A 6,935-nucleotide genomic window follows, 5' to 3' on the forward strand; every position below is an offset into this window, starting at 1 on the left:
AGCAAGCAAGACCCAACAATAATATCGACACATATTTGCTAAATCACACCCCAAGAATGAGGGTTTTTAGCCACATATCAAGAAATAACAAAATACACCTAAAATGATAGTAAAATCAAATGGGTATAAGAATTAAACCTTGATTTAAGCAAAGGAAGAAGAATGGAGAAGACCCACTTCCAACTTGGGGAAGATGAAATCCTTCTTTCTTCAAGTCTCCCAAAAAACCCTCTCCAAACTTGACAGAAAATATCCAAAAACGTACTATTCTATTTTGAAATTTTTATTAATAATCGCTCCCCTCAAAATTAATAAATAATTTAGTATTTATAGCCATCAGAAATTAGTGCTGGCAGATAGCTCGGTGAGGTTAGTCGAGTACGCCGACTAACTCGACGACTCGCCCTTCTTCTGTCTCATCGTCGTTTCGTGCCTGCCTTCAGAATCTTCACGTTCTGGACCATTGGGAGGTATAGTACTGCTTCACGAAACTATTCGGTGAAACGCCAACTGCTTCCTTTCATCGCCTTTTTTATCCTCTTCCTTTAGGGCTTTGCGTACTGGAACAAAGGGCAGAATTAGTCCCTTTGGCGACTCGCCAAATGTGCTTGGCGGAGCTCAGGTTTCAACTTCTTCGTTCTTTTAAGCCTTTTTGTTCCTTTTTGCGCCTAAACGTCCATGCTTCTTCTAAAACTTCAAATACCTGAAACTTAAGAGTTTTCATCAGATATTGAGACAAAATAAACATTCAAGGACACTATTTCTATCAAAATAAAGCCCTAAATGAGTCCAATTTGTGGACTCATCAACACCCCCAACTTAAACTTTTGTTTTTCCTCAAGCAAACTCAAGTTCAGCCATTCAAAAAGGGTGTCTCAAACAGTGCTACACAAGACTAAATCATGAATGCACACGACAAGATTCAACTTACTTATGCAAGAAGCAATTTTGTACTCAAAGATTCAAGGTGTGAAACACCATTACCAAAGATTCTCACGCTCGCAATACTTGCTTCTTGTGGAAGTTCAAGCTCAACAAGAAGTAACTAAATGTCCTCACGTAAAGAATGATTCCATGTTCACACAGAGATGTTAGTCAATTCAAGATCAGGAATCAGATGCAACACTCACACTCAAAAAAAGGAACACAATGCATGTTTTTACCCACAGGTTTGCCCTTATTTTCCGATCGACTTTCGATTCTGCTTACTCAAGATCAAAAAGGTCTTTCAAAGGCTTGTAATGGGGCTGAGTGCAAAAGTATTGTCATTTAGGATCAGTGACTTTTTATCCTCATGAGATGTTGTGGTCTCAAAACATCCTCTTCCCTTCCTTTAAAAAAAAATCTAGTGCTTCTAAGTCATCCTTTTATTCACTCTCCATGAATTGTTCGGAAACCCAGTTTCTTTTGTACTTTATTCCACAATTTTCTTTTTCATTCTTTTCTTTTCTTTTTGTTTTCTTTCGTTTTTTTATATGGAGGGTTCCATTGTTTCGTAGCACCATGGGTTAATGGAGACTTCTTATAGCACTTCTTGACTTCTCCTTTTTCTTTTCACCACACCCCCAACTTAGGCTTTTGGCCTAAGTTGGCTATTCACTAAACCACTAGTCAAGAGGATTATAGGTAGTGGGTCAACTAAGGTCTAGGGTGCTTCAAGGTTCTTCCAAAGAAAGGTAAGGCTCAAAGAGGGTTCAAAAGAGTTTCACATGTTCACGGTTAGGCCACAAAAGAGGTATATGTCAAATTTGGCTCACACTCTTTAAAGTTGCCTAAGATCATCTCAAGAGGACATCTTTCTAAATCAATCAGACTAACGGGGAAACTTCTAGGTTTATACATGCATGGTTCAAAGCAAGCTAATCACAAAAGGCATTGACACTTAAGTCAAACAAGGCTACACACTTTCGCTAGTGTGCAATGGTCATTACAGGAGAATCAATTCGATGAATGGTTAAGCACAACGAGATGCAAAGAGTTCACATATTGTTTATGCAACTTCATTTGGCCTCATCGTAGCCGTAAATTCATGTTCGTTCAATTGAGAGCACTATTCAAGTCATCGATATTGATCAAAATCGAGACTCAAATTTTTGTAAAAGAGCAGCCACATCCAACTCACGAGGGGTGGCAACAATGTACGAAAAATTCAAACATATTTCGGAAGGGGTCAAAATCAATTGCAATTAAAAGCAAAATGAGTCATAAGCTTAAACAATCGCACAAGCAATATTTAACAAAATTTAAAACATAACAACCCAAATATAAACACAAAACACCAATAATAATAGTAGCACATAAAGGTGACTCTCACCCCACCATAAAATAACAAGCGTTTGTCCTCAAATGCAATTTAGAGTAACTCAAAAGTAAATGTAAGTAAGACAGAGAGGAAGGTAGAGAAAGGTCATGTCTACACAGTTTCTCTATCTGTCGGGCCATCAGTGCCCGGAGTAGCCTCAGATGGAAAATCAGTGCCAGATCCACTAGGGGCTGTTGTGGACGTCTCAGTCGGTAATGTCTGGATCACCAGCTGAACTACCGTCTCTACTAAATCTGGCAAATCCCTGAATATGCCCGCATCTTGACTCTCTCTCATCTCCTCATCACCTGCTATCAGATCTTCGTCGGTCTCTGCATCTGACGTTGCATATGCTGTGCCATCCCCATGCACATCTTCGGTGGTCTCATGAGCATCCTCATCATCTTCCCTATCTACTAGTGAAGTGAAGTTAGTAGACTTAAGGTAGTCTACGTCCTTCCTCAAACTTGTGATTTTAGCTTTTAGAGCGGCCATTCAGAGGCTTCCCTCTATTTTCTCTCGCAAGCAGTAACTCTTACTGTCAAGACATCAACAGAGGTCTGAAATGGGGCAAGTGGTGCTAGTATGGCCCTGTCGATCATCCCTGGAATAGACCTCTCCATTCGGGTAGCTCTTACATTAGCTGAATAGGCCAACTGTCCCATATTCAGGATTATGGCCTGAGTGATCCTGGCCGGCTGAGAGGATGACGAAACACCTGTAACCTGTGAGGATGAAGAAGAGGGAGTTGGTATACATGAGGGCTCAGAGGCTGCAGTGGGCACATGTGTCTCTGCTGATAATAAGTCAACATTGACCTCTGGAGAATTTTTTGTTGGGGCTGCTCTTCTTCTATGAACCTCCTCTCACATGAATTCGGCCTTTATGCGCCGGATATCAGTGGAGGAAGACGGTGTGACCTCTATATCGCTAGTAGGATCCCGTGGCACCCCAGCACGTCGGCATAACTTAGTGATCAAAACAGGAAATGGCAGAGATGTATGCGTCTGTTTGGCTCTCACATCCATCTCCTGTGATACTAGCAGCCCCAGGTAGATCCTCCTCCTGGCCATGATAGAACCAAGGCAAGCCACTTTAGGATAACGTAGAATGGACTCATTCTGAGATGGCATGATAGTGCTACTGATGAAGACGAACCAGTACCGGGAGACAATGTTCATATCCCTCTTCTCAATAGGGAATCCCGCATACATCCACCTCGGGGTGATGTCGGAGATCACCGGAGCTAACCAACCCTTCAGATCATCTAGGGACGGGACAATAGGCAGACCCTGGTAGGGTAGTACCGAGAATACAACATTAATATGCTCGATGTGACATTCCACCTCTTTGCCTCTAACCACAATCGACTTCACTGGTTGGAACTCAATAGCTTTTTTCTTATTTTTCGAGGCCAACTCCCCATAGGTTAAGTATAATTCTCAGACCCAGGAAGAAATGTAAGAGCCGTGTGGCCTAGTGAACTGTTCAAACTTATGATATCTGAGTGTGTCAAAAACCTTAGCATGCTTACCTTCCAAACCCTCCACAAATAGTAACTTTTCTTCGAGAATGTTCTGTAAACCATCGCCTTTCAATTTGTTCAACAGTCTTGGTTGAGATGGAGCTACGGGGAGTGCAGGGGACACTGGAGGTGGTGTCGAAGCTGGCACTGATTCAGTAGTCGGAAGAGTTACAGCTGATGAAACTCTGGTGGGTGTTGATTGATGTCCATCTCTGAGCCTATTATGTCAGTGAATCAAGGGTTGTTCATCTTCTTGCTCAAGGAAATCTGGCTCAATAGCAGACCCTTTTCTAGCTATATGCTTCTTTCGTTTGCCTTTATCCCACGGTGGGAGATCTTGCTTTCTTTTTTGTGAAGGACATGATCCTTCTTTATTTATTGTAATTCCCTTTGCCTTTTTCTGAGGTGGTTTGTTTAAGTTTGTGTGTACCATATCTGTAAAAGGTCAAGAGATTAGTAAAAACTTAACACAAACACAGAGAATCTTATTGTAGAAAGACTTGCCGATCCAGTTGGCAAGTCGCCAAACCTCTTTGGCGAGCTAGATCGAGCTTGCCGAAGGGATTTCTTAAACTTTAGGAAAATTGGTGATGAAATATTCTATTCGGCGATGGCAAAGTTGTCCACCAAAAGATACAATAAAAGAGATTAAAAAGGGCATGCAAATGCCGATCAAAAGTCTTATCGGCGAGTCGTTGACTAGTTTCAACGAGCACGAAATTGTCCGCCAAAAGTTACAGATTTCACAGCACTAAGGATATGACTCAAGGGTGAACTATGACCCATAAGCAAACAACCGAATCATTCGGCGAGCTCGACCCAGCTCGCCGAACGACACCACATGCTTATTGTTCAATCCAACTCTCAAAATAGACCTTATGATCTTCAAAAGCAAACTCAAAGCATGCATACACGAGATTCACGCAAGACCCATACTTCCCATCACCCCAGAATACTCAGACTTCTTCTGGTCCTGCCAAGTTTTGGCCATTTACCTACGATCACCCATCAGAATATCGTTACCCATTCCTTCATTTAGCAATTCTCGCTATTAAGCACAAATGTGGGCTATATAGGTGTTAGCCAACCAATACAACGACAATTAAGCAACACCCATTGAAATCTCAATCAAAATAAAGCAGAAACAACAAGGCATTCGATTATTAAAATATTTCAGGCAACTAATTTCGAATTACACAAAGCATATCAACTTATTTCTATCAGAGAGGCCCAACACATATCATCTTGATACTACAATTGCAAATGAGTGCAAACTCTTTTAAGATAAATTCGGGGTTTTATGGACTAACCTTTAATGCCGATCAACTTTCTTTTTCAAACGCTAGGCAGCAAAGAGATCCAATCCTAAGCACTACTTACCAACTTAAATACTAATGGAGAGGTAAGTATCTAAGAAAGAGTACCTTTGGTGTCATTTCGAGGAGTTTGAAACGAGGGAAGGTGAGAGGTTCAAAATATTTAACCTTTTACCTTTATATAACCGTTCAGTTCTCGATCATTCGGCGACGTTAGTCTTATCGCCGATCAACTTGGCGATGCGCCAAACGCGTACTTACCTCGCCGAGTTTTACAGAAAATTCCTTATTTTGGGATCCCAATAGTGGATTAAGTTGGAATCGCCAATAGGTTCGGCGAGTCGCCTACCGGATCCTTGGCTAGCCAACTTGCACTTTTCTACACCTTTCTCATTTGAACCTACAAAATCAGCACACCATTATTCGAACAGAATAATTAAAAGCAGTAAAACTTTGGGTTGCCTTCCAAGAAGCGCCTTATTTTACGTCGTGGCACAACGTAAGTTCTGTTTAACTCTCCGTTATTGGGGTTATCCCTAGTGTCACTAGGTGACCCCAATATTTCATTTGGGTGGAAATGAGGCACTACAAAACTCAGGAATGACCTGATTATTTGGATTGATCTAGAGTGAGATCCAATCATTTGATTCAACATTTCAATATTCTCCTTCATTTATTCCAACACCCAATCTTGATCGGTGATCTTTTGGAGAATGATTTGAAGTGTGTACTCGACATGATTTTTATCCCCAATTCTAAATTTCCTCCGCTCATGAGAGGGAATGTACCTCCCCCTGCTATTGCATTGGACTTCCACCTCTGAGATTTTGGTGGCCATGTTGTTTTATTTTTTCAATTTCCATTTTTCTTAACTTTTTACTAGTATGTTTCTTCTTATATTTCTTTTCATCCATAGCTCGGAGTAGCTTTGATACAAATACACATGTGACCATACCATAGATGCATCTATTAAATCATAATAGTATGCGGTCCACATGGTAGGTGAACGGGCCCATATTCACCATTTTATATGTTCCAAATAATTTCAGGGGATACAATCCCAACCTTAGCTGGTACAATGATAATTTTATTATGAGAACAAGAAACACATGAGAATTTTTGAAGAATCTTTTATTTTTTCAACATATAACCACACGAATTCTCAATTCTTTTGCAACATATTTGAACCGAAATGGTCATCCAGTTATGCCAACTGATATTTAATCTAGTAGACCACTAGTTTACTTTTGCATGCGGTTTCATCATCATGCCTATATTTGTATACAACAAACAAGAGAAAGGGGGGGGGGGGTAACCTTTTGTGTAAATATTCATAACCCACTTTGATTGTAGTAATCTGAAGATATTTATCTTACAATAATTTACAGTCTCAATATAATAATTTTTTTTCTAATTCCTCCGAAACATAAAAAGTTTCTTTTGAGACTTACTACAACCTCAATATTATGAACTATTTTCATTTCTGGGTAGTTACAAATTAGTTCTTCCGAAACTCTTAATTTAGTTTGTGTACTGCCACAAATTTCACAACACCGTTCTTACGGTGACCATCTCCTTCAAGGAGAAAATTATTATTATTGTCATGGTTAAAATTATTACATGCAAGACTTATTTCTTCACAAACAATGACAAATTTGTGTTGCCACACAACAACATTTATTTTGGTCATGACCACAATGAACCTTTATAGAAAAGAATTATTTCTTTCTTTTGTTCTCCAATAGTTCATAATAAAACATACCACCATATTTGTGTAGTACTCAAAGTATAT

The 6,935-nt window shown here is 39.9% G+C and overlaps 1 long non-coding RNA gene across 1 annotated transcript in view; it reads left to right on the forward strand.

Moving 5' to 3' along the window:
* LOC102585037 (uncharacterized) overlaps positions 1 to 4,496 on the forward strand; it is a 7,752-nt gene extending 3,256 nt beyond the window's left edge. The window contains exon 3 of the long non-coding RNA XR_368818.2: positions 4,484 to 4,496. This is a non-coding gene — a long non-coding RNA (uncharacterized lncRNA). The remainder of the gene's footprint in view (positions 1 to 4,483) is intronic.
* Positions 4,497 to 6,935: the final 2,439 nt, after the last annotated feature.

Source organism: Solanum tuberosum, unplaced genomic scaffold (genome assembly GCF_000226075.1).
Source record: "Solanum tuberosum cultivar DM 1-3 516 R44 unplaced genomic scaffold, SolTub_3.0 scf00564, whole genome shotgun sequence".
Taxonomy (NCBI): domain Eukaryota; kingdom Viridiplantae; phylum Streptophyta; class Magnoliopsida; order Solanales; family Solanaceae; genus Solanum; species Solanum tuberosum.